General features: G+C 42.1%; 1 protein-coding gene and 1 long non-coding RNA gene across 2 annotated transcripts in view; both read right to left on the bottom strand.

Moving 5' to 3' along the window:
• Nucleotides 1-27,181, bottom strand: part of ACTR3B (actin related protein 3B) — a 1,031,695-nt gene that overhangs the window by 565,271 nt on the left and 439,243 nt on the right. The gene's annotated exons all lie outside the window — the stretch shown is intronic.
• LOC134761805 (uncharacterized) lies at nt 14,762-16,575 on the bottom strand. Its single transcript, XR_010140952.1, has 3 exons — nt 16,454-16,575; nt 15,599-15,704; nt 14,762-15,146 (listed from the first exon to the last, which is right to left on the bottom strand). It is a non-coding gene; the product is annotated as an uncharacterized LOC134761805 (long non-coding RNA).

The following is a 27,181-nucleotide window of genomic DNA, read 5'->3' as shown; positions in this document are numbered from 1 at the left end:
GCAATGGTGATCTATGTTGGAGATGAAGGTCTGACTGCGTTTGCAGATGAACCAGACGGTCAAGGTAAGGTAAAAGATATCAAGTGAAGGGTGTTCTGTAAATGTTTAGCCAGTAACCTGTCACCTCTCCACTTGAACCCTGAATGGTTCCCTTCCAGCCTCCCCCACTTCAGAAAAATGGCAGCCATGAACTTTATTTGGACAAATGAATTTTGAGATGTGTATTCACTCAAGTAATGGTTTCAAGTAAGTGGTTGGACACATGAGTCAGAACTCAGCTTAGTGGTCAGGACTGGAAGCACCAGCATCCAGGAGATTTTCACAGCAATAGAACTGGATAGAACCATTGAAAGAATAAATGAAGACAGAGATGCAATAAGATCTCAGGTCAAAGCCCTGGGACACCCCAGCATTTATGATGCAGGCAGTTTGGGAGAAGCCTACAGAGGAGACTGAGGGGAAGAGGCCAGAGAAGTAGCAGGAAACCCTATTTGAAGCCAAGAATGAGAAGATTTTCAAGGAAGGAACCATGTCAGACTCTGCTAAGCTGCCACGTGAGAGGAAGAATAAAATGTCAGGTTTGGAAAGACTGAGGTTGTGGATAAATTTGACAAGACGGGTTTCTATACAGTGACAGAAATAGAAGCCACAGGGAAATGTCTGCAATAAAATAAAAAACACCAGATATCACCTAGCTATACCACAGAGGAGAAAATTCTCAGGCCTTTTGCCCAAGCACAAACTATGACTTGCTGTGACCACGAATACACAGCCTTTGCCACCTCTCCAGTATCAGTGGAATGTATGCTCCAAAAGGCCAGAAGCCGGGCATGGAACTGCGTCATATGACAAGCCTCTTAGGCACAGGGTGCCTACCAGTTCCTCTAACATGCATTATTGTTCATATTCTATGCGCATAAGTATTAATCTAGAGCCCCTGGACTTAAGGATTTCAGAGGGACTATATGAGACTACATCCAAAATTATGTACAAATGCATTTTTCTAGTGAAAGAGTCTAAAGCTTTTAACAAATTTTCAAGGGGTCCATGACTCCCCCTCAAAAACTGAAATATTAAGAACTTTGCCCTACACCAAAGAAATTATACAGCTCACCAAACTGAGAGAGACTTTCTCTGAGATCAAGCTCCTATGAGAGCATCATTTATCATCATCCAGGGCACTAAGCAACATTTGCTCCACAGTCAAAGAAACTCCAAATAGCCCAGCAGCCTAATAAATCACCCACCCATCTCATCTAGCACTCCTCTAAGCTTTTAAAGGCTTTGAATCCAGGGAAATGTCACTTCTGGGCATGGAGCTTCAGAGGCTGATAAATGCTAAACGATCCATCAAATTGTATGAGGACAGTGCAGAGCTTGAGTGGGAAGCCACACTGTGCTATGCCTAAAGAATTGTAGCTCAAGCACAAAGCACTATCTGACGAGGGTCTTCCTAATTCAATTTCTGAAATCAGTTCCCATCAAGAACTCCTGCTGTGGGTAAGATATGGTGGCTAGCTTATAAGTGGTACTCGGCATTCTGATTGGGTCAGTGCTATCTCAAGGGTTTCACTCCACTTTGAATACTTGGGCAAAGGCTGCTAGAAATGTTCGGCAATGATAGTGAATCTGCTTGTTCCAAGAATATAAAGGAATTTTAGGACATTTGTGCTCTTCAAAGTGCCAGAGGTGAAGCATAAATTGGTTCTCTACACCCGCCGAGCAACAGTGCACTCCTTGCAAGCCACCATGAATGGGTCGGATGTGAAATTTCAACCTTACCTAAAATTCAAGTTTAACTCCTCAGCTGCCACCACCATATTTGGTCACTACAGAGTCAGAGCTCACTTCCAATCAGGAACATGACATTTAACTACTAGCGGAAATACAGCTGTCTATATTCTGAAATATCCTTCCTTGGGAGTACTCTTTCAATCTTCAGTCAAAACACACAAATGTACAAAATATTCAGTGCCCAAGGGCATGGCAGGGGCTCAAGGCAGGGATGATGCCTCTCACACACATTTTTTCCCAGTCATCAAATTTCAAGACAACAGATGTTTATTCAGTGATTTCTCTTTTTATTTTTCAATCCGTGGCATCTAGCACAGTGCCTGGAATGTAGAAGCAGCACAATTCTTTTAATCAATAAATCAAGTATCGAGAGATTAGAGGAATACTCTATCAGTCAGGGTCTGGTCAGAAAACAGAAACCAGGCTAGGATTTCACACAAAGGGAATTTAATATGGGGAACGGCTTATGCAGGTATCAGAAGATGGGGATGCCTAAAGAGACAATGAGGCAAACTAGATTCTAGCAACAGCAGGTGCCATTCCGAGTCCCAGGTATGAGGCAGGTCTCCCAGGGCTGTGAGCTGGATGAGCACAGGGGGGCTGCCTGGCCACAGTCAGGAGTACAGAGAGAAGGGAAAGGGCTGCCCCTACAAGAGCCAGAGCACCGAGGAGGTGCTGCCTGAGATAGAAAGCAGGTGAAAAAGCCCTGACTTCCCTCCTTCCACCCTCCTGTCTTGCACTAGAGTGTCCATTGGCAGAGGGCAGGGGAGGCTAAGAGATGTAGCTGTCATCCACAGCAGAGCACACAAAGATGGTGAATAGTCAACTGACTCCCACAAATACTCCTTAAGATACAAAGAGCATATGACAATTTCCCAAGAAATTAATTAGTATGAATTTGTGATAGCATCAAGGAATGCATGAGATACTTTAAAGGGTGCTGTAAGGGTGAAAGAGCAGTAGAAACAGTAAGCCCTGAAGCCATCCCCAAGAAGGAGAGATGCATATGCTCCTCAGAAGACAGGCTGGAGCATTCACCTCTGCATCTCAGCACACAAAAGGTGTTGATTCAAAAGACACGGACTGGACTGATTTCCATTGTTGACGAGAATGGTCTGAAAGGGTTTCCACAGAGCACATGAATGGGTTCCTACTTTTGAAAGAGGAGAATAATTAAATTGAAAAGGAGAATACAGGAATTCTAGAATGGCAGCCATAGGCGTGTAGAGGCTGAAATGAAGAACAGAGACATAACCCTGTGCCAGAGCATGGCTTGCCTCTGCACACCACTCGTGCTCTGGGTCTCTCTAATTACTCCGGAGCTGATGTTGTCTCCACCTCAACATTATAAAATCTTTGAAGGTAGCAATGGCTCTACTTCATCTTGTCCCAAGCCTCTCAGTTCTCAAGGTGTTGTTCAGCAGTTGGTTTCACGTCCCCTGTCTCCCCTTGACCTCTCCCTAGAATCTCTCTCCTCACCCGTCACCTTTTTATTTCAGGAAGGTGGATAAAGTCTGCATGTTTATATCTCCTCCTCCCTAAATTTCCACAGAAACAAAAGAGACAAGAACAATCTATAGGTCATTAGAAAACAAAAAGGGTGCAAACAGGAAAAATAATATTTGGGGAACTTCTGCATAGTAGAAAGACGATGGATGTGGACAACTGGGAGTGAATAGGCAACTGACTCCCACAGTGAGAATGCAGACAAACCAGCCCCAGCACAATAGCAGCTACGAGGATGCAGACAAACCAGCCAGGACAACAGCAGCAGAAGTGGTGACTGAAGCGAGAAGTGCTCTACCCTTCCAGCGCTTTTTCCTTGCCCCTCTCAGGTAAGATTCCCATTCTTCCCTCTCTCTCCAGCAAGAGCTTACTTAAGTCTTTTCTGTTTCCTCTCCAAGGAAGGAAGATGCAGTCGTGTAACTGGTTAGGACCTGAGGCTCCTATTTCACTGGGTCTCAAAAGCAAGAATGGGCCAAGTGCTTGTCCCCTGTGCAGGTGTGACAGATGCCTATGCCAGGTACACAGGCCATCTGAAGGGAGCATTTCTCTCTTCCAGCATCTCTGCTTGTAACAAAGACAGATTTATCAACTCAGGATGCAACAACTCTAAGGATGGATTGATCAGATTAAGTCTTGAGTTTGAGGCAGATCCCAGCTACCTTGAAGGCAAGTGCCAATCTTCAATCCAGTTTTTTTCTTAATGGAAATATAATTATTCAGAAAAGTACATATTTCAAAACAGTTTTAATAGGCAGGACTTGCCTTTTAGGGCTTACAGGACACTCTTGTCACTTTAGATAAAGTTCTCTCTGTTCTACTAGCTTTTTCTCTGCACATAAGGTGCATCAGCTAAGACCTAGGCAGGATAAAGGGAGGCATGGACCCTCGAATCCTCAACAGGAACCATTCCCTAACCATTCTTGAGGGGAAGGCCTCTTATAGGTACCTCCTCCCTGGCAGGGTGAGGGGTATGCTAAGGAAATGAATGCTGAGCCTTAGAGTTCTCAGATACTTCACTCCCATTGATTAATCAGGACCTGCCATAAAGTGTAAAGAAACATTAACAGGCAATGAATAATCACCAGCTATTAGAATAAACAGCCACAAACAGGGAACTAATTTCAAAAATTTCACAAATTCCAAAAAACTTCTTCATTGCCAAAACAATTTGCTTCCATCTCCTAGAAAACTGAGAAATATAGAAGTCCGCTATGATGGCAACATAAATGCCGCAACCTCACAGCAATAGCACAGCAAGCAATTTCATGGCTATGTCTGGTGCCTTTTACTTTTTAGGCAGAGCCAGCAAATTTTCAGTTAAGTGAATATCATCATTACCTTTAATGCAATATTGAAGAATGTACTTCTAATTAAGGTTAATAAAAGGAAAAATCATGAATAACTAAAATTCAAAAGGAGTCATAAAAATCTTTACAGAATGACTGGGGAGAATGGAGAGCGGGCAGAAGGCCATGAGGCGGTAGCTGGAGATTTTGTTCATAAGCTGCCTTCTGTGTAGGTGATTGCCTCTCTCTAGTCTTCTTTGGTTGGTAGAAACCTTTCTCTTTTTTTCCTGTAGTACTTTAGTTTTATATCTTATTTCCATTGACAAGTGGTTTTCCTTGAAAAATTTAAAGAGAGACCTAAAAAGATGATCATTGCAATAACTTGAGATATATCAGTAATCTTAATAGGTTAAATTTCTTATTAAAAGGCATATTATGACAGTGTAAGTGCATGCTGTTTACAACAGACTTATCCAAAATCAGATGGCACAAGAAAAAAATAAATAAAGTAATAGATGAGATACATGGAGAAAATGCTAACAAAGGAATCACGTGTAGCAATACTAATATGATTCCAAAGCAAACATTCTTAAATGGCAGAAAGAAATAATTTCATATTGATGAAAGAGATAATTCACAAAGAAAATACAACAGTCAAGAATCTTCAGGCACATAACAAACCACCAAAATATCTACAGCAAAAGATACAAAAATTCAAGGAGAAACTGGAAAAGCAGAAACACATTTCTCAAAAATAAATTCAATTTTTAAAATGAGATTTTAGAATTTGATTAACAAGACTAACAAATTTGGTATAATATTGACTAACTATAAAATTTTACACCCAAAACCAGAATAAGCATTTTAAAGGACTAATAGGATATTTAATAAGAATTTTATTAGTTAATAAACATAATCTTCATATGTTCTTTCTAAAGTAGAAATCACACAGAACATGCTTTCTGAGCATTACTCAATGAAACTAGAAAAGAAGAATGAAGAATAGGATAGTCAAAACAAATCTAAGCACATAGAAAATATAAAATACTCAAATCTTTTGGACAAAAGAAGAAATCAAAATAAAAATTGCAAACCTCAGGTAAGTTTAAATAAAAAAGGGGCTTACAGGCCAAAATCAACAGCTTTCCACATAGGACAACTGTGTGCATTTGTCTACAACTTGCCTGACAGTTAATTAATTGCCTGTATCCCTTTTCTACTCAGTTGTTGCCTTCTCATCTATATGTGAAGGGAAATCCACCCTTTGTTATCTATGTTGCCCGTGCTTTCTTTCAGATTTTTGCTCCTATGTTGATTTTCTTTTCTGGTGTCTTTACACATACAGAGATTTTAAATTTTTATGTGGCTAGGACTGTCAGTCTTTTTCTTTCTATGTTTCTGTCTTACTCAAGCAGATACTCCTCCTCAGCCCACATTACCAAACTATTATCCTCAAATTTCTTGCTTTAAGTCACTTATATTTTTATCTTTAGTACGTTTGAAATTTATTTTGTGTATGATTGGTATAAGAGGTCTAGTTGCTTCCTCTAAGAAGCCAGTTATGCCAGATCGATCAAGTGGGGTTCCTTTCTCCTTTGTTGTGGACAGCAATCATTATAGTGTATTTAATTCTATAGTGACAGCTCCCTCTGGCTCATTCTCCCTCCCTTGTCCATTTTTTTTTTTTTTTGAGATGGAGTTTTGCTCTTATTGCCCAGGCTGGAGTGCAGTGGCATAATCTCAGCTCACTGCAACCTCCACCTCCCAGGTTCAATCGATTCTCCACCTCAGCCTCCCGAGGAGCTGGAATTACAGGCATGCGCCACCACACCCAGCTAATTTTGTATTTTTAGTAGAGATGGGCTGGTCTCTACTAAAAGACCAGCTTTAGTTGGTCAGGCTGGTCTAGAACTCCCGACCTCAGGTGATCTGCCCACCTCAGCCTCCCAAAATGCTGGGATTACAGGCGTGAGCCACCACATCTGGCTGTCATCCACTTTTAAGGACTCTTGTAATTACACTGGGTCCACCCAGGTAATCCAGGATCATCTCTATTTTATCTGTTTTATGTATGTATGTATGTATGTGTTTATTTATTTACTTATTGTTGTTGTTAGTAGTAGGGGCATCATTTATTCTTTATTCTTTATTTTTTATTTTTTATTTCCATAGGTTTTTGGGGGACAGGTGGTGTTTGGCTACATGAATAAGTTCTTTAGTGGTGATTTCTGAGATTTTGGTGCACCATCACCTGAGCAGTATGCACTGTACCCAGTGTGTAGTCTTTTATCCCTCACCCCCTCCCATCTTCCTCCCCGAGTCCTCAAAGTCCATTGTATCATTCTTATCCCTTTGCATCCTCATAGCTTAGCTCCCACTTATGAGTGAGAATATATGATGTCTGGTTTTCCATTCCTGAGTTTCTTCCCTTAGAATAATGGTCTCCAATTCCATCTAGGTCACTGTGAATGACGTTATTTCATCCTTTTTATGGCTGAGTAGTATTCCATGGTATATATATAAACCACAATTTCTTTATTCACTCATTGATTGATGCATATTTGGGCTGGTATCATATTTTTGCAATTGCAAGTTGTGCTGCTATAAACATGTGTGTGCAAGAATCTTTTTCGTATAATTACTCATTTTCCTCTGGGTAGATACCCAGGAGTGGGGTTGCTGGATCAAATGGTAAATCTACTTTTAGTTCTTTAAGGAATCTCCACACTGTTTTTCATAGTGGTTGTACTAGTTTACATTCCCACTGGCAGTGCAGAAGTGTTCTCTTTTCACCACATCCACACCAACATCTATTTTTTTATTATGGCCATTCCTGCAGGGGAGTGAGGTGGTATCATATTGTGGTTTTGATTTGCATTTCCCTGATAATTAGTGATGTTGAGCATTTTTTCATATGTTCGTTAGCCATTTGTCTATCTGCTTTTGAGAACTGTCTATTCATGTCCTTAGCTCACTTTTTGATCGAGTTGTTTGTTTTTTTCTTGCTAATTTGTTTGACTTCCTTCTAGATTCTGGATATTAGTCCTGTGTTGGATGTATAGATTGTGAAGATTTTCTCCCACTCTGTGGGTTGTCTGTTTATTCTGCTGATTGTTTCTTTTGCTATACAGAAGCTTTTTAGTTTAATTAAGTTCCATCTATTTATCTTTGTTTTTGTTGCATTTGCTTTTGGGTTCTTGGTCATGAAGCCTTTGCCTAAGCCAATGTCTAGAAGGGTTTTTCTGATGTTATCTTCTAGAGCTTTTATGGTTTCAGGTCTTAGATTTAAGTCCTTGATCCATCTAAAGTTGATTTTTGTATAAGCTGAGAGATGAGGATCGTTTCATTCTTCTATCTGTGGCTTGACAATTACAGGATAATCTCTATTTTAAAATCAGCTAATAAACAACTCAATTCCATCAGCATCCTTAATTCTCCTTTTCCGTGCAACCTAATATATCCACAGGTTCCAAGAGTAAGGACATGGACATTATCTTGCTACCACAGAGTATATGACTGGACCTGTCACCTCCCTCTCTGAAGCTAGAAGTCCAGGGCTGCCTGTGCCCCACTGCATGAGATCATGAGGGTGCCCCGCCTGGGCATATGAACTCAGAGCTTGCATGCTCACTTGCTACACAGGCATGAAAAGACTTAAGAGGCAAGAGAGGTGGGGAGCAAAGGGCCCCGCTCCTGCTAACCAGAGTTCAACAAGTGCCAGATGAAACCAGTTTAGCCATACTTAACAAACTAGTTACTCTTCCTTGCATGGGTAGGGAGTGAACTAGTGGCCAATCAGACCAGACAGTCCTTCCCCCAGGGAAGCATTCATTGATCACTTGCCTCCTTGCTCTCACATCCATTACCTCCACTTCCCCTATTTGCTCTGTGTTCAGGACATTCCATTTTCCAGGCTCCCATGCCAACTGGCTTTCTGGTGATTTTGGCCAATGAGAGGTGCATGTGGAAAACTGAGGAGGAAGGAAAAGGAGGAAGGGAGCCAGGATTTACTCCGTTCCTCCACTGCCTCAGGCCGATTTCCAACTTCTCCATCAATAGCTCTCACCAAAATCTTCTCCCTAGATCTTCCAGAACCTGACAAAAGGCCCCAGATCCTCGATTGTGGTCACACTACCTTCTTCAGTTGTCCCTTCACACACAGACAAGGCAATGTTTTCCTGCTGTTCCTAATCCATCTATTGCCTTAGTGTCCTACTTGACTTTTCCAGTCTTTTGTCATCGATGGACACAGTTCCCTATATTGAATTCCCTCTGTTCAAAGATATAGAGTGGTTTCTGCTTCCATGGGTTTGAACTAATACATGGTAGTAAATTCCCTCTCAAAAACATGAATGTAATAGAATCAGGCCCAGATATCCAAAACAGCTATCATTAGAGTCAAAAGTAAGTAGAACTTCACAGGGGCACATAAGTAGCTCCAACTGCAAAAGTAGACGACTAAAGACAAAAATTATCAAAATACTTTCAGGCTGAATTCTTCAGATAGAAAATACTGCTTCCACTGTCTCCATTTCTAGACCGATTCACTTACACAATGCAGTCCTTGTGCATAAGCCAAGTCACGTGTGTCAAGAAGTAGCAATGCTGTAAGACACAATGATCTAACTTTGGGGTTTACACAAATAACCTAGGCGGCCAGTTTAAAAAAATAAAATGTATATGCTCCAACTTCAAACATTTAGAAGTTCTAGGTGAGGCCCCTAATCTGCATTTCAGTACAACAAGTGATTCTCACACATGTATTCCATGGACTACGTGCTGAGAAACTCAACATGATTAGTGATCTCCAGAAGGTTATTTCAATGTTCTTGGCCTCAGCTTCCTCATCTGTCACATAGGAATGGATACAACAACCTCAAAAATATGCCACAAGATTAAAAAACCTCCTATATTATAAAGCATCTGGTCTATGCAGGGTGAGGATAGCAAAAGAGAAAGGCGTTGCTCGCATCCTACACATTAATTTCTGCTGAGTATTCAAGACAAGCATCATTCTTTGATATTCCTATTTTAACAACATATTTTTATGTCTTGGGATATTAATATTGGTGATGTAGATCTGGACTCAGAATGTGTCCCAAATTTCTTGAGTTGATACAGAATAGAAACAGTTAATCCAAGTCCAATATCAATTTAAGTTAGGAAGTCTCTACTTCTAGTATAACTTAAAAAACTATCTGACATATAAGAGATATCAGCTGTATTTTTTAAAAATGCTTATTAACTTTGCAATCTGGTACACTAAAAACTAAATTTTGAAAAAACCTCAGTTAGAATATTTAATTAAGACTAGTTGAATTATTTATGTTAAGGGAATCAGTTCGTAAGGCCCAATAATCTTTTAAAAGTTACTGCTTATAAATGTAGTTATACAATGTCAAAAACGACTCTGTTAACAACTCTTCAGAAGCGAAACCTCACCATCTCCTGCCTTCTTGCCCTACCCTCAGAAATTAGCCAGTTGAAGAACCAGCCAACATACATAGCAATTTAGAGATCCCTTGATAATGCGGCATCCAATTGTTACTTAATCATGAATAAAATGGTTTTAAAGTGAGTTAACATGCTAATAGCATCAACTTTAACAGCCCCATTTATTCTTCACATTATGTGAATAATTCGTGGGTAGAGCTCTCTGTCTGAATGGAGCTTTGTTGTCTCACTGGGTAAATAGCCCACAAATCCCACCCATTGCACAATCTGCTCCACAGATATGTGCACACACTTCTGCAAAGTATTAGGGTGGGAATCAGGGTCAAGCAGAGAAAGTAAAAATTTTGATGCAAATGAGCATGGAGATGTAAAAAGGAACAGTAGAGAATTGGAGGGAATTCTAGAAAATAAAGAGCAAATCAATTGTCTTTGTTTGGAATCTATGATTTTCAAAATCTTTTACAACCAGCAAATGTTTCCAGTGAGCGGGGGGGAAGTGTAATAGCTTAGTGTCTCAGAGGAGGTTGGATTCAAAAGTACCAAGAAAGCCTTGGGATGGCCACCATGCCACAGGTGTGGAAATAGAGAATTTCACAGCTACAGGTAGTTACAGACATCTATGAGTAGGGGAGAGGGATTGCAGTAATCAAGCATCCCAAGTCCAGTGCTTTCCACAAAGAATACTGGGAATAGGGGTCCACACATAATAGAGCAGACTTTGTGTCCACATCCGCATCCTTGGTCAGTGAAGACGCAGCAACAAGGCAGATCTTCCTTCCCTCTGCCCTTCCTTAGAATGGAAGGCTGTTCTACAAATACATGGAAGCTTCTATAATTCTGAGACCCTGCATAAGTCTAGAATTCCAAAGACAAATTCAAAATGAGAATGCGGGTTTAAATAAGAAATGTAAGAGAAACTATGCTACAACTAGATCAGGTAAGTCAATGAAGCAGGAAAATTAAATGTCAAAGAAATATCCATCCAACCACTGACCCACTATCTGTCTGAATAACTAGAAAGGTAGAACTAATGAAAACTGAGTTTGGATCTGCAAAATATAAGTCATTTCTGTATCTCCCATGAAAGACAAAGAGAACCAATGTTAGGGACCTGACTAGCTATTTTTCAGAAACTCTTTAACAACAGGCCAATAACACAGTAGCCAGTTAATGTTTGATATGCAGTGGAAACCACACCATCAACATATCCATCTAATTGTCCAAACATTATTATCAAGACAATCACAAATGATATGATAAAGTTATTAAATGCTATCACTCAACTAAGAATTTTCTGGAAATTTGTTCACTGATAGCCTGTGGGTAAAGCAAATAAGTTCTATTAATATGGTCACTTAGTGACCTGGAAGAATCCCTGATGTTGCTGGGTTCCCTGCAGAAAACAGACATCAGAAACAGGAAGATGCAAATTGCCTTTGGTCTAACTACTGATATGGTAAAGTTCTAACTAGTAATTATTTTTCCTGTATTTAGCAGTGCACACACCTACAGACTCAGAAATACCCTTGCCAATAGACTCTAGGAACACAATTACACTTGGGTAGGGGTCTTCCAAACAGTCTGTCAACTATAAAACCTGAAAACACAGCCAGCTTCTCTGCAAAGACAATCAGTACTTTCCATTCTATTTGCACATACTTGATATAATTATTATAAAGCATACTATTAAAACAACTAACATTTATTGAGCACTTACTATGTTCTAGGCACTATGAAAGGTGTTTTGTATATAATATCTCATTGAATCTTTACAATAGCCTTTTGAAATAAGCAGATAAGTTCTTATAATTCCCACAGTATCAATAGGCAATCAAAACTCATGAGTCTTGAGTGCATTGACCCAGGATTGCCACGCTAGCAAGGACAAAACAAGACCTGAATCCAGCCTTTTAGGTCTAGACCAGTGTTCTTTCCACTATCCCATAATTTTTTTGGTAAACATTACTTATTTCCATTTTTGTCTCAATTGTACTTTAGAGTACACTATTTTTTTAACTTTCTATTTTGAAAAAAGATTCCTAGGTCAAAGGGTACAAAGTTGAGTTATATTCAATGAATAAGTCTAAACATCTAATGCACAGCATGAGGATGGTAGTTAATAATATTGTAGACTGAAAAGCTAAGAGAGTAGCTTTTAGGTGTTCTTACCACACAGAAACACAAATTAACTATGTGAAATAATAAATATGTTAATTGGCTTGAGTGTAATAATCATTTCACTATGTGTGTGTGTGTATATATGTATATATATCAAAACATCATGTTGCATGACTTGAATATATACAGCTGAAGAAAAGATTCATGGGCAGTTCCAAGAAACATACAGGGGAATCTTATGTACCCTTCACCCAGTTTCCCCCAAGGGTAACATCTTGCCTAATTACCCTGGAATACCAAAACCAGGAAGCTGACATTGATGTAATCCACAGAGCTTATTCAGATTTCACCAGTTACGCATGCACTCATTTGTGTGTGTTCACATAACTCAATGACACTTTATGACACGTGTGGCTCCATGTGGCCACCACCACAATCAGGATTTCCAACATCATCACAATGCTTCCTCAGCTAGCCCTTTTATAGCCACACCTACTCCCTCCCCTTCATCCCTAACCCCTGACAACCACTAATTTGCTCTCTGTTTCTGTAATTATGTTTCTCAGTATTTGTAATTCATTTCAATATTCATAATTATATGACCAATGTCATATTTTAAATATCACGTAGCATATACTCTTTTGAGGTTGACATTTTTCACCCAGCATCATTCCCTGGAAATTAATGCAAGTTACTGCAGGAATCAATAGCTCACTCCCATTTATTGCTGAATAGTATTTCATGGTACGGTTGTGCCAGTTTGTTTAGCCATATATCCATTAAAGAACATTTGGTGGTTTTTAGCTGGGGGCTCTTGAAAATAAAGCGGCTATCAACATTCAAGTACAAGTTTCTCCATGAAAATAAGTTTTCATTTCTCTGAAATAAATGGACAAGCATGCATCTGCTAGGTTGTATGGCAAGTGCATTTTATGAAGGTTTATGAAGAACTGCCAAACGATTTTCAGAGCAGCTGTACCAGCTTACATTCCTAGCAGCAATGTGCAAGTGATCCAGTTTCTCTGCACCCTTGACCAGCATTTGGTGTTATCATTATTTTTCACTTTATCCTTTCTAATAGGTATGTGGTAATGTCTCACGGTGGTTTTTGTTTGTTTGTTTGTTTGTTTTTTTGAGATGGAGTCTCGCTCTGTTGCCCAGACTGGAGTGTAGTGGCGCAATCTTGGCTCACTGCAACCTCCACCTCCCAGGTTCAAGCGATTCTCCTGCCTCAGCCTCCTGAGTAGCTGAGGTTACAGGCACCCACCACCATGCCTGGCTAATTTTTGTATTTTTAGTAGAGTTGGGGTTTCGCCACGATGGCCAGGCTGGTCTCGAACACCTGACCTCAGGTCATCCACTTGCCTTGGCCTCCCAAAGTGCTGGGATTACAGGCGTGAGCCACCGGGTCCAGCCTCATTGTGGTTTTAGTCTGCATTCCCAAATGACTAATGAAGTTGGATATCTTCCCATGTCATGAAATACCAGTCTGTGTTTTGTCCATTTTCTAATAGAATGTTTATTTTTTGAGAGTGGAGAGTTTCCTATATATTCTAGATTCAAGTCCTTTGTAGAACACGTGATTACCCACAGACTTGGATACTTGTCTGTAATACTTGGAGCTGGCAAGGGCTTTAAAAATGAAATTCCATCATGTTGTAGCTCATGGAATTAAATGTATCAGGAATGTAAACACTCATCGTGCACTTCATCAGGGAACCAGCAGAAAGCCAGGGCCTGGCTTTCACAGAAGCAAAATCTAGAGACAGACATTAGACCAAGGATATTCAAGCACAAAACTGTGAGGTGTGGATAGCACCTGCGAAGAGGGTGTGGCCTGAGGGAGACACTCCAGGGTGGGCTCCAGGGTTCCTTCTCACCCCGCCGCCCAGCCTCTCGCCCGCGGGGCTCCTCGCCATCTCTGCGGCTCACGCGCCACCTTGTGGGCCCTGTGAGCTCGGCAGGACCCTGCGGAAAGCAGGCTCATGCTTGGAAAACACCTGGTGTGTCCTCACCCAAGCTCGTCTCCAGGAATGATCGACGCATCACACTGTCTACCCTTGGGACATTCATCTCCTACAACTGCTTCCAAGAGGAAAACTAGTTTGGATAGTAATCACTAGTTTATTCTTTATGATTGATAAACCACCAGAAGGGTGGGAGATAGCCGAGAGGCCCCGAACGCAGGGGAATCCCGTAACTACACATACCCAGGCTTACGGGTCTCCTCCTGTGGCTGCATGCTCGCCCTACAGAGCGCTTCTTCGCAGATGGCGCTCACCTGCCCAGCATGACATTCACCTTGAGGAAGGGGATCTCAAGGCAGCCTTTCTTTGACTACTAGGATAGAGGCTGCAATGGGTTTTTCTCCTGGTGTTGCCACTGATGTGTGCTGTGTTGCAAAAGCATGCACCAGGAAAGGCCAGGCTCAACTCCTGTCTCATTTTAAACAATCAGAATGTAACAACCAAGAGAAACAGTGACTGCATTAACTTTTTTCTTTTGAATGAAAAATAAAGATTTGTATCTGACACAGGCTTAACCAATAGCACAAACATTCAAAATAGCAGCTGTCATCATAATTAGATCATCTAGCCCAGGAGCTTTTCTTTAACTAGAAGCTTATATTGCAACACAAACAAGTAAGGAACATAAATGTGGTGGGAAGAAGGAAGAGGGGAAGGGAGTATGAGCCGAGGGGCACCTAAGACCTCTCAGTGGCAGATCCAGAAGCACTGAGAAACCCACTACCGTGTTGTAAATGGGAAAAGGGATCCAGAAATAATGACCTCCCAAAAGACACATGACTAGTTAGGGCAGAACCAGGATTAGAATCCAAGTTACTTACCTGGTTCCTCATGAAACCTTCATCCTAAATATCTAATGTCTCAATACCTTGTTTCAATGGATTCTTCATGCCAGAGATCAAGGTTTTTTCTTTGTGGGGCATGAAACAGCATTGTCACTTTCTCCAAGTTTAGCTAAAAGCTGAAACCGTAAAAGGAGGAATCATGCCATACAGGAAAGTACCCACAGGTGTTTTTTCTTTTTTTTTTTTTTAGAGAGAGTCTCTCTCTCTCTCTCTCTCTCTCGCCCAGGCTGGAGTGCAGTAATGCAATCTTGGCTCACTGCAACCTCTGCCACCCAGGTTCAAGTGATTATTCTGCCTCAGCCTCCTGAGTAGCTAGGATTACAGGCACTTGCCAACACACCTGGCTAATTTTTGTAGTTTTTTTAGTAGAGACGGGGTTTCACCATCTTGGCCAGGCTGGTCTTGAACTCCTGACGTCGTGATCTGCCCGCCTCAGCCTCCCAAAGTGCTGGGATTACAGGCATGAGCCACCACACCCGGCCACCCACAGGTCTTTTACTAAGGTCTCCAGAAACCCAGCCTGGGTTCTTACTGCCGCACCCTCCCAGACACAGAAAAGGAAACTTACAGGCATTCCTTCCCTTTGGTCTTTGCCTTCGGTGAGTCTGTGGAGAAAAGTCTCTGCCACCGGACAACAGTCCCAAATTTTCCTATTCTTCTCCATCACTGGATCACTATGGAGATGTTGAAACAGCTGAGGATAAACTACAGCTCTGAGGGAAGGGCTCAGAGGGGCAATTCTGAGGGTGAAGGGGGGAATTCGCCTACCCAGAGGGCAGAGGGAGGGATAAGAGGTTATGCAGGAGAGGGGCTACAATGACGGGAAAGCACAGAAGTCCTGCCTCCCAGGATGGAGAACAGATAGTTAGAAAAGGGATGAACACTGCACAGTGACAGCTGAGTTCCAGGCCTTTACCTTTTGCTGACAGCCAGGCCTGGGGGAGGAAGTCCTATCTTGGGAAGAAATCAGATGTCTACCTTCTGGCCATTTGCCTGTGGCCCAGAGAATTAATATCAGACAATTTCATTTTAGCAGACTTTTGCAAACTCCACCAAATTGACAGATATGAATTTCTTTTCTTCAGGATTGCCCTTTCTAACCCAATCAAGGGAAGATGCTGAGTCATGGCAGAACCTGAATCGCAGCATTTGCAGAGAGGAGCACAGAGCAGTGGACCTGGACCATACACGAAGTGGACGCCAAGCCTAATCAGAAAGAGTGTGCTCTACTTTCACGACCTTGGGGCTTCAAGAAGTACATCTCCCTGTGTAAAGAGGGTTTCAATCCCTTGTCATCACCAGAGTTTGGAACCAATTATATTTCACCTGGCCCCAGAGGCACCTATGTTAATTAAGACAACAGCAGCTGCTAAACAGCTCACCCATGAAACTTCAGTGGTCTAACTCAATAAAAGTTTCTCACCCAGGAAAAGTCCAAAAGGAATGTTGCCGGTCTTTGAGTGACGTTGCTTGAAGTGATACTTTATAAATCAAGATTCCTTCCATTCTATGTCACTTTCACTTACCACTCACAGTTTCAGAATTCGCCTGGGAAGGTAAAAGAACACGAATAATTGCCCAGGGAATGCTTGGCTGGGCCAGGCGGAAGTGGCGCATGTCAATTTCACTCGCATTCTATTGGCTAGAGAGCAGTCATATGACCAGACCTAACTGCAAGGGATTCTGGGAGATGTAGTCCAACTGCCCAGGAAGAGGGCGCCAACACAAGGCAGTCTCAGAAAAAGTCACACGGTCACTTTGGTATAATTTTCCCTAGTAAATTTTTCTGAGGCCACTATGGATATCCTGGACTTCTGTGCAGAAAAAAATGTGTACAAATACTTCCATAATGCCTTTCCAGAACCTGCCAGTGATGTTATTTAAAATATTTAATTTTAGAGACCAGGGGAATATATCAGTAAACCATTTTAATTGTGTAGTACTTTAGAACTTTCAAAATGATTTCTCATTCTTTCATTTGATTTTCTTAGTGCTCTTCTTTCAGTGTCTATAAGCTTCATTCAGTCAGGAAATATTAGCTGATTTCCCATTTCGCCAGGCTCTGGTCTGGGCGCTAAGGATGTAGTGGTGAACAGAAAAAAGACCCCTGCACTCATTTTTCCTGTATCCAAGGAAAAGCAGCTTATATTTGCAAGTTTCAGGGGCTAAGAGTCCCAAAAAACAAAACTAGGATGAAATGATGGAGGATAAGGCCACATGGGGTAAAATATGTGTTTAAATGTTCTTGGGATTTTGTTTTAATCAGTGTGGTAAGATGACAGACATGGAGACAACTGCCTTGAAAAAAGAGTTTATACTCACAGTTCCCTACAGGAGGGGGATACCATGCCCTGCAGTGCCACATGGGGAAGCACCAGGGTTGGCCAGGAGGCAGTGTAAGCAAGGAGAAAGCATGGGCAAGAGCCATTATTTTAGATTTCACAGGAAAGAATGAGGGGGGCAGACTGGGCAGGCAGTGCAAGTTTAGGATTGGATACTTTGGCTAATTTCAGTGGGCTTTTGACTATAGCAACAGTCCTGAGTTGTCTGGTACCTGGCCCTGGGATGATTTAGGGCAGGAGGAATATTGGCTTGGTGTGTGAGTAAGATAAAGGAAGTTGTTGAGGTGTGGGCTTTGGATTGGTTGGTTTGCATGTGAAAGGCATGCTTAACGTGGTGAAACCCCATCTCTACTAAAAACACAAAAATTAGCCGGGCATGGTGGCACATGCCTGTAATCCCAGCTACTTGGGAGTCTGAGGCGCGAGACTCACTTGAATCCAGGAGGTGGAGGTTGCATCCAGGAGCCGAGATCAAGATTGTGCCACTTGCAATCCAGCGTGGGCAACAGAGCAAGACTCCATCTGAAAGAAAAGAAAAGAAAAGAATAGAAAAGAAAAGAGGAAAGGAAAGGAAAGGAATGGAATGGAATGAAAAGGAAAGGAAAAGAAAAGAAAAGGGCATTCTTGCAGGCAAGTTGTTTCCTATCCCTAGGAGCCAGCCCTGGAGGGGCAGTTTCTCCAGGATGAGCAAAGCCCCAAGATGCCAAAACATCATAAAGCACAGAAAATAAAACGTGATTAATACAATGCAGCAGTGGGCACACAAATTTAGAATGGAGGGTCAGCAAAGGCTTTCCTGAAGAGTTGATATTGGAGATGAGATCAGAATTACATGAAGATGCCAGCCACACAAAGATCCAGAGGGAGAGCACACCAGGCAAAAGCACAAGGCAAGCACAAGCTTAGGCCAGTCCAAGAGGAGGGAAAAGGCCAGCATGGCTGGAGTAGGGAGAAAAGGTAGTAGAAGATGAGACCAGATACGCAGGACTCTGGAGGCCATGGCAGGACTTTGGATTTTATTAGGACTGCAATAGGAAGCTATTAAAGGGTTTTGCACAGAGCAATGTCATCTGATTTGCATTTTTAAAAGGTCACTCTGACTGATGAGGAGAACAGATTGCATGCGGGCACCAGTGGGAAGCAGTGAGATGAGTCAACCAGGGGATGCACTAAAACATGACTTGAGAAGTAAGACATAGCTCCTTCTCCCGCTTTGTCTGCCTAACCCTGACACTCTGACATGCCTGTACTTTATGTGACTTGGCTCAAATATGACCTTTGTTTGAAACAGATCATTCATTTATCACTTTTTTTTCATAAATCTAAGTATTCCCATTCTCAAAGTGATCCTCCCACACTTTTCTTACTTGTCATGCGCTATTGATGATAAGAAGGACCCCAGCTGAGAACTCTCTATGGATTGTCCAGTATGTGCCCCCAAGTGTTTGGTAACTCTGGGAAATATAAATAAAGTTTATTGGATAATGGTCTTAACTGTAAAGAACTGAAAAATTCCACTGCAAACCCAAGAAAATATGCATAACTCAAAAGGAAGACAGATTATCCCTAAGATAGAGCGCTCCATCCTAGATGACTCAGAGCAGGATTCATGAGGAGGTAAGACATAAGCTGATCTCTAAAGAGTTGGAATTGTACTTTTTGAATCTCAGAGCACTGCAGATAGGCAGAATATCCCAGAGCCTATCACCCACACACACTGCAATAGAAAAAAATTTTTTCATAAAGAATTGAAAGGAGTATAACAGAAAAAAATGCTATTATAAACTGTCAAGTTCCAATTTGATGACTTGCTTATGATTTATTTCATAACAGAAAAATATAAAGGGGTATAACCCATTATAAATGTTAAAAATAATTCAGTGATTTTAAAAGACTTACCTTGATCATAAGGTGCAGGTTATTTAAATAGCACAAATTCACAGGCCCATCAAAGTTGAAGATGTATCATACTCAAAAATTGCAGAATGGGGCATTCTATGTATCTCTTACACAATAGGAGAATGGCCAATTCCTATTTATACCATAGTATACACACATTTTAAATTTTAAATTTTGGAAAAGCATAAGTCAAAAATTACTGTTGACTCAAATACAGATCAGTCACTCTATTTTGAAGAGGTAACCGATCAGTTGAAGCTAAACAAATTGTAATTTATAATCAAACAGCAGCAATTAAAGCCCATGACCAACTCAAGGCAACTCAAATGAGACATCAATAACATATCTGCTTGCAGATAAAGGATGTATCTGTGTGGGCACACACATAGACGCATGTGGTGACCTTAGCAAGACACAGTCTTCTTAGGTGATCATTGAATTACCATCCTGGAATGCTCTATTTATCTTGTGAACATGACTGGTAATTTTCCATAATACATTCTGTGAATTGTCAGTGGATAAGGCCTTTAATGTAAAAAGAAAAGTCTACAGAATTGCTTGTCATTTGCCTAAGAGAACCAGTGGATCAATTTGCAACTTGTCAGGAGAAAAAACTTTCCTGCCCGCAGATGCTAATTCTACTGATAGAGTTGGGATATTTGTCCCCACCCAAATCTCATGTGGAACTGTAATCCCTAATACTGGAGGTGGGGCCTGGTGGGAGTTGTTTGGATCATGGCAGCAGATCCCTCATGGCTTGGTGCTGTGTTTGTGGTAGCGAATGAGTTCCTGCGAGATCTGGCCATTTAAAAGTGTATGGGACCCCTTAAACACACACACTCTGTCTCTCTCTTGCTCCTGCTTTCATGTGATATGTCTGCTCCCCCTTCGCCTTCTGCCATGATTGTAAGCTTCCTGAGGCCTCCCCAGAAGCTGAACAAATGTTGGCACCAGGCTTCCTGAAAAGCCTGAACAACCATGAGACAATTTAATCTCTTTTCTTTATAAATTTCCCAATCTTAGGTATATCTTTATAGAAATACAAGAACAGTCTAACACAGAAAAATTGGTACCAGGAGTGAGGCATTGCTATAAAAATACCTGAAAATGTGGAAGCAGCTTTGGAAGTGGGTAATGGGCAGAGGTTGAAAGAGTTTGGAAGGCTCAGAAGAAGACAGGAAGATGAGGGAAAGTTTGGAACTTCTTATAGACCAGTTAGCTTGTTGTGACCAAAATGCTGATAGTGATATGGATAGCGAAGTCCAAGCTGAGGAGGTCTCAGATGGAAATGAGGAATTTATTGAGAAATTGAGTGAATGTCCCCCTTGTTATGCCTTATCAAAGAACTTGGCTGCATTCTGTTTATGTCCTAGGGATCTGTGGAGGTTGAATTTCAGAGTGACGGCTAAGGGTACCTGGCAGAAGAAATTTCTAAGCAGCAAAGTGTTCAAGAAGTGTTGTGGCTGCTTCTAACAGCCTACGCTTAGGTGTAGAAGCAAAGGAATAAGTTAAAACACATTTAAAAGAAAAGCAGAGTGTAAAAAAGTTTGCAAAATTTGTGGCCTGGCTATGTAGGAGAGAAAGAAAAAGCTTTTTCAAGAGAGGAATTTAAGCAGGCTGTGTAACAATTACTTGCTAGAGATATTTGCATAACTAAAAGGGAGCTTAGTGCTACTATCCAACACAGTGGAAAAAAGGCCTCAAAGGCATTTCAGAGACTTTTAAGGCAGCCCTTCCCATCACAGGCCCAGAGGTCTAGGAGGGAACAACGGTTTTGTAGGCTAGGCCCAGAGCCCTACTGCCCTGCACAATCTCAGGATACTGCCCCCAACATCCTGGCCACTGCAGCACCAGCCATGGCTCGAAGGGATGCATATATAGATCAGGCCACTGCTCCAGAGGGCACAAGCTATAAGCCTTGGTGGCTTCCATGTGGTATTAAGCATACAGACATGCAGAGTGCAAGAGTGAAGGAGGCTTGGCAACTTCCACCTAGATTTCAGAGGCTGTATGAGAAAGCCTGGGTGCCCAGGCAGAAGCCTGCTGCAGCAGCAGAGCCCCCACAAAGAACCTCTATGAAGGCAGTGCAGAGGAGGAATGTAAGGTTGGAGGCCCCACAGAGAGACCCCACTGGGGCACTGCCTAGTGAAGCTATGAGAAGGGAGCCAGCATCCTCCAGACCCCAGAATTGGTAGAATCCACCAGCAACTTGCACTATACACCTGGAAAAGCTGCAAGCACTCAACAACCTGTGAGAGCAGCCACAGGGGCCTTACCCTACAAAGCCACAGAGGCAAAGCTGCCCAGGGCCTTGAGAGCCCACCCCTTGCACCAATGTGCCCTAGATGTAAGACATAAAGTCAAAGGAGATTATTTTAGAAGTTTAGGATTTAACGACTGCCCTGTTGGGTTTTGAACTTGCATGGGGCCTCTAGCCCCTTTCTTTTTGTTGATTTCTTCCTTTTGGGATGGGAATGTTTACACAATGCCTATACTTCCATTGCATCTTGGGAGTAAATAACTTGTTTTGATCTTACAGGTACACAGATGGAAGGAACTTATCTCTAGAGGAGACTTTGGGCTTGGGATTTGGAACTTTTGAGTTAATGCTGGAATGAGTTAAGACTTTAGGGAACTGTTGGGAAGGCATGACTGTATTTTTCAATGTGAGAGGGACATGAGATTTGGGAGGAGCCAGAGGCAGAAGGATATAGTTTGGATATTTGTCCTTACCCAAATCTTATGTTGAATTTTAATCCCTAATGCTGGAGTTGGGGCCTGGTGAGAGATGTTTGGGTCATGGGTGTGGATCCCTCATGGCTTTGTGTTGTCTTCATGATAGTGAGTGAGTTCTTGTGGGACCTGATCATTTAAAAGTGTGTGGCACCTCCCCCCACCACCACTCCCTGCACTCTCTCTCTTGTTTGTTTTCACCATGTGAATGTGCCTGCTCCCACTTCGCCTTCTGCCATGATTGTAAGCTTCCTGAGGCCTGCCCCCCTAGGAAGCTAAGCAGATGTTGGCACCATGCTCCTTGTAAAACCTGCAGAACTGTGAGCCAATTAAACCTCTTTTCTTTATAAATTACCCAGTCTCAGATATTTCTTTATAGCAATGCAAGAAGAGCCTAACACAACTACCAAGGATTAGAAGTTCTTTCTCAGAAGGGTCAAGGGAGAGCATTCTGGCTCTGCCCTTGCTTCCTTTATCAATAATCCAAATCAGTCCTTGTGCCAGACCCCTTGCCAGGTTCAGAGTCATGATCAGTGTCCTCCTGCTCTGCTAGCACAATTCTGAAGCCCTTGCTCTTGGACGAGCCACACCATTTGGCATCACTTGCTCTTCTTCAGCTGTCCTCTTCAAGGGCTGGAAATGTTTATTGGTTCAGAATAAAATATACGAAAGGTTCCCAAATAAACAAAACCTACAATTCAAATCATGAGACTGTCAGCCATGGAAAAGACCAGAGTGCTTAGGGGGAATATGCAGCTTAACAACATAAGTAAGCAAATTGCTTTTGAGTAGCAGTGACCCCAAGCCAGGACACCAGTGAAGGAAAATTGCTTGTGTCTGAAACTGAAGGCAAGTGATATCCGTAAAGCTTCAATAACAAATGGCATCTTCTTATTACAGGTTTTGTTCTTTTCCTTTTTTTTTTTTTTTTTTTTTTTTTGAGACAGAGTCTCACTGTGTCACCCAGGCTGGAGTGCAACGGCACGATCTCGGCTCACTGCAAGCTCTGCCTACTGGGTTCACACCATTCTCCTGCCTCAGCCTCCCAAGCAGCTGGGACTACAGGCGTCTGCCAACTCACCCAGCTACTTTTTTGTATATTTAGTAGAGATGGGGTTTCACTGTGTTAGCCAGGATGGTCTTGATCTCCTGACCTCATGATCCGCCTGCCTCCGCCTCCCAAAGTGATGGGATTACAGGTGTGAGCCACCGCACCCAGCCTAGGTTTTGTTCTTTTCATTCATGCCTTGCCTTTCCTCTCCCAAAAGCCTTAAGGCAGCCTTAATACAATAGCTGCATTCCTAAAAGCCCCCTATAAACCTAACTCCAATAGATACACGATACATGTAAATGCACTGGGATGTCCCATGTGTAAAAGGTGCCTGAGGACAATCCTTCTGCCAGATGGGAGCCATCCTCCTGTCCCCTCTCTGCTGGTGCCACTGCAGTTGCCATTGTACTCCATTCTCTCATGACCTACTTCAAATCAGGCCCAGGATTTGTGTTTGATTAAGACCTGATATTGTTTCGCTCTGTGTCACCATCCAAATCTCATTTCAAGTTGTAATCCCCACAGGTTGAAGGAGGGACCTAGTGGGAGGTGATTGGATTATGGGGGTGATCCTGTTCACATGATAGTGAGTGAATTCTCACGAGATCTGATGGTTTAAAAGTGTGGCACTTCCCTTTCATTCTGTCTCTCGACATCTTGTGAAGGAGGTACTTGCTTCTCCTTTGCCTTCCACCATGATTGTAAATTCCTGAGGCCTCCCCAGCCATGCAAAATTGTAAGTCAATTAAACCTGTTTCCTTTAAAAATTACCCAGTCTCAGGCAGTTCTTGTTAGCAGTGTAAAAATGGACTAATGCAGGACCCTTAAATAATGAAGGTAAAAAAATCCCAAAGAAGTAGTGGAAACACATTTGCAAAAATTGTAACTTGAGAAAAATATGACAGTCAAACAGATCTGAACTAACCAACCCCTATTTTGCCTTTAACCTCCAAACTGCCCTTAATCATTCCTGGGCTTAGGCCAGGCTAGCTTTGGGAGACATTTAGTTTATAGTTTAAGTGATAATAGCCCTTCCCCAAAACTAAACCACCTTTATGAAGCTAATGAAAGACCACCAGGTTAGGAAGATGAGGAGGCTAAATTTTGCTAAGGTGTAGATATAAACGATTGCCAGCCACTATTCTGGAGGTCACAAGATTTGTAACTCCCCCATGACTCCTGCGGATACTATCACTACTGCAGAACTAAGATTGGCTTTTTGAGTTGTCTTTCCAGGTATTTGCATTTCTGATGACCAGTGGCTCCACCCAGACCTGCCAAACCTCTGCTGACCAGTCCTTTGGCCACTTCCAGAAGTGGACTCCCTGGCCCACCAAACTATCTTTGAAAAACCGTAGCCTCTGAATTTTCTGGGAGATTGATTTGAGTAATTCCTCCATCTCCCACATGGCCTGGCCAGCCTCATGTCTACTAAACTCTTTATTTTAACGTCATGGTCTCAGTTAATTGGTTTTGTCTGTGCAGTAGGCAGGACGAACACATCGGGTGGTTACAGTAGCCTCAGGAGGGCCCAGCAGCACAGAGGATCTTGACAAATATTTGTTGCTCTACAAGTCATTCTCTGCCTCCTCTTTTCTTGGAGACGTCACAGAGCTATTTGTTTAAACTTTTGCCCGGTATCTGCATCTGCCCTGCATTTCCATACTTAGTGCAAACCAAAAAGAATTACTTTTAATTGAGAAACCTTTATTTGCTAGGCACATTCATGGTCTGTTTACTTTCTTATTTTATCCCTCAAATAAGCTCATGATGCAGACACTATTTTATTTCCCATGGAAATACACACAAAGGCATTAGGGAACTAACTGAAAGTCCGCAGCTAGTGCCAAGGGACAGGACTCAACTCAGGTCCATCTCTGCATGGCAGATTCTATCTATGATAGTCCAGCTGCCTAATTGGCCCCAACCCACCCTTGACCTTGTCCTTACCCCTCTCTGTCCTGAACTTGGCTTGCCTCCCTCATTCTGGCTCAGAGCCTTGACTGGTCCACCCCTTTCAGGATTCTCTCGCTAAACCTATAGCATGTTTTTGCCTTATTAAGAGAAAAATGTTGAACAAATTCATACCTAAATCCAAAGTTATCTTATGAAAGATGGGATATCTGGCCATGGTATAGTGGCATTCCACACAGTGGGTGCCGGGAGCCTGGAGAACACAGAAGGACAATCATTGCAGCAAGCAATGAGTGCCTTTTGACGAATTCCTCGATTCCTTGAGATGTGATGTGCTCCAAGTCCACAGTAGTCTTCCTGAAAGCCCACAGATCTCATGGACAAGGATGTTCCTGGACAATATCTATGAGAGAGCCAAATTTCAACCCTTGAACATAGAGGTTTTTTTTCAGGAAATCTGTGAAAAGTCAGTGATGTAAGAAGCCCAGAGTAGCAGTACCAAGTTTCGGGACCACAGATAAAAACTACAGGGCTAATTTATAACACCTCTATCTCTTTAGATATGTGGTAAACCAGTAACGACAAATTGGATAAACTGGTCGCTATTTTATGCCTTCTCAATTACTCAGGACTAATTTTAAAATTGCATTTAAAAATTGACCTAATGACAGCATCAAGAAAATTCAGAAATTTGAGTCTTGTTGGCACTTGCATTACCAGAGTAACTATTTCATCTAAATGTTTTGCTTTTTACCAAACATAGAGTCATAGTTATAATATGTCCTCAGGATTCTTAGAGGTCTTCTAACCCAAATCCCTCATTTTTAGAGACTAGGAAATTAAATTGTAGACAACCCACCAAAGGAAGTAAAAATCACTGTTAGTTGTTATTTAGAATCATCATTCTTTGTCTTATGCTCTCCTGCACAGCCTCTTTTCTGACCCTGAGACCCAGGAGAAGAACAAGGCAGGGAGATCATCTTACTGCTATATTTTCATGGAAGCCCCTCCTCGAACCTGTGAGTAGTGGTCTGTAAAGCAGGTGTCATAATCTGCCTGGAAGGCTTACTACCTCTTCTATCTTCAAGGCAAAGAAAATGACATCTCACACCAAGCTAGCTGGAACTTTTGACCCCATTTTCAAGGAAGAACAACACAAAAAGTTATATGCGTCATAAGGTTTAGTACATTCAGAATTTTTGTCAAGTATGCAAGGATAATTGAAAGTCCTGAAGTTTGCATTTTAAGAAGCTTTTGGGCCAGGTGCGGTGTCTCAGGTCTGTAATCCCAGCACTTTGGGAGGCCAAGGCGAGCAGATCATGAGGTCAGGAGTTTGAGACCAGCCCAGCCAACATGGTGAAACCCCAACTCTACTAAAGATACAAAAAATTAGCCGGGCATGGTGGCACATGCCTGTAATCCCAGCTACTCGGGAGGCTGAGGCAGGAGAATCACTTGAACCCAGTAGGCGGAGGTTGCAGTGAGCTGAGATCACGCTACTGCACTGAAGCCTGGGTGACAGGGCAAGGCTGTATCTCAAAAAAGAAGCTTTTGGAATCAATACGCAGGAAGAATCAAACAATACTTCACTGCCAACACAGTGCAGCATACATATTACCAAAATTAAATTTGCACAATTAGTTGTTTAAACAACTAAACTTAGAAGAAATATTATATATTTTACTCTTTTTGTCTATAACCTCTGCTCTGCTACTTTAAACAAGAATATTTTGACTGGCCAATACCATATTTCCTAAGTTTCATTCTTGTTTGTTTGGATCACAAGAGGGGTGATTTCTCAATTTCTAAAAGAAGCAGTTCACGTTTGTCATTTTTAAAAACACTGCCAGAGCCAGGCACGTGGCTCACATCTGTAATCCCAACACTTTGGGAGGCTGAAGTGGGAGGATCACTTGAGCCCAGGAGTTCAAGACTCATCTGGGCAACATAGGGAGACCCTGTCTCTACAAAACAAACACGAATTTTAATTAGACAAGTATGGTCGTGCATGCCTGTGGTCCCAGCTATTCAAGAGACAAAGGTGGGAGGATCTGTTGAGCCCAGGAGTTCAAGGCTGCAATGAGCTGTGATCATGCCACTGCACTCCAGCCTGGGTGACAGAGAGAGACCCTGTCCCAGACAAACAAAGAGAAAAATAGCCAGGTGCTCACCTCCTTGGAGGAGATTTTCATGAACCCCTCAGTGTTGTGCT

This window comes from Pongo abelii, chromosome 6, assembly GCF_028885655.2.
Source record: "Pongo abelii isolate AG06213 chromosome 6, NHGRI_mPonAbe1-v2.0_pri, whole genome shotgun sequence".
NCBI classification, from domain to species: domain Eukaryota; kingdom Metazoa; phylum Chordata; class Mammalia; order Primates; family Hominidae; genus Pongo; species Pongo abelii.
The sequence above is the reverse complement of the archived record's forward strand: the minus strand, read 5'-3'. Positions and strand labels throughout refer to the sequence as shown.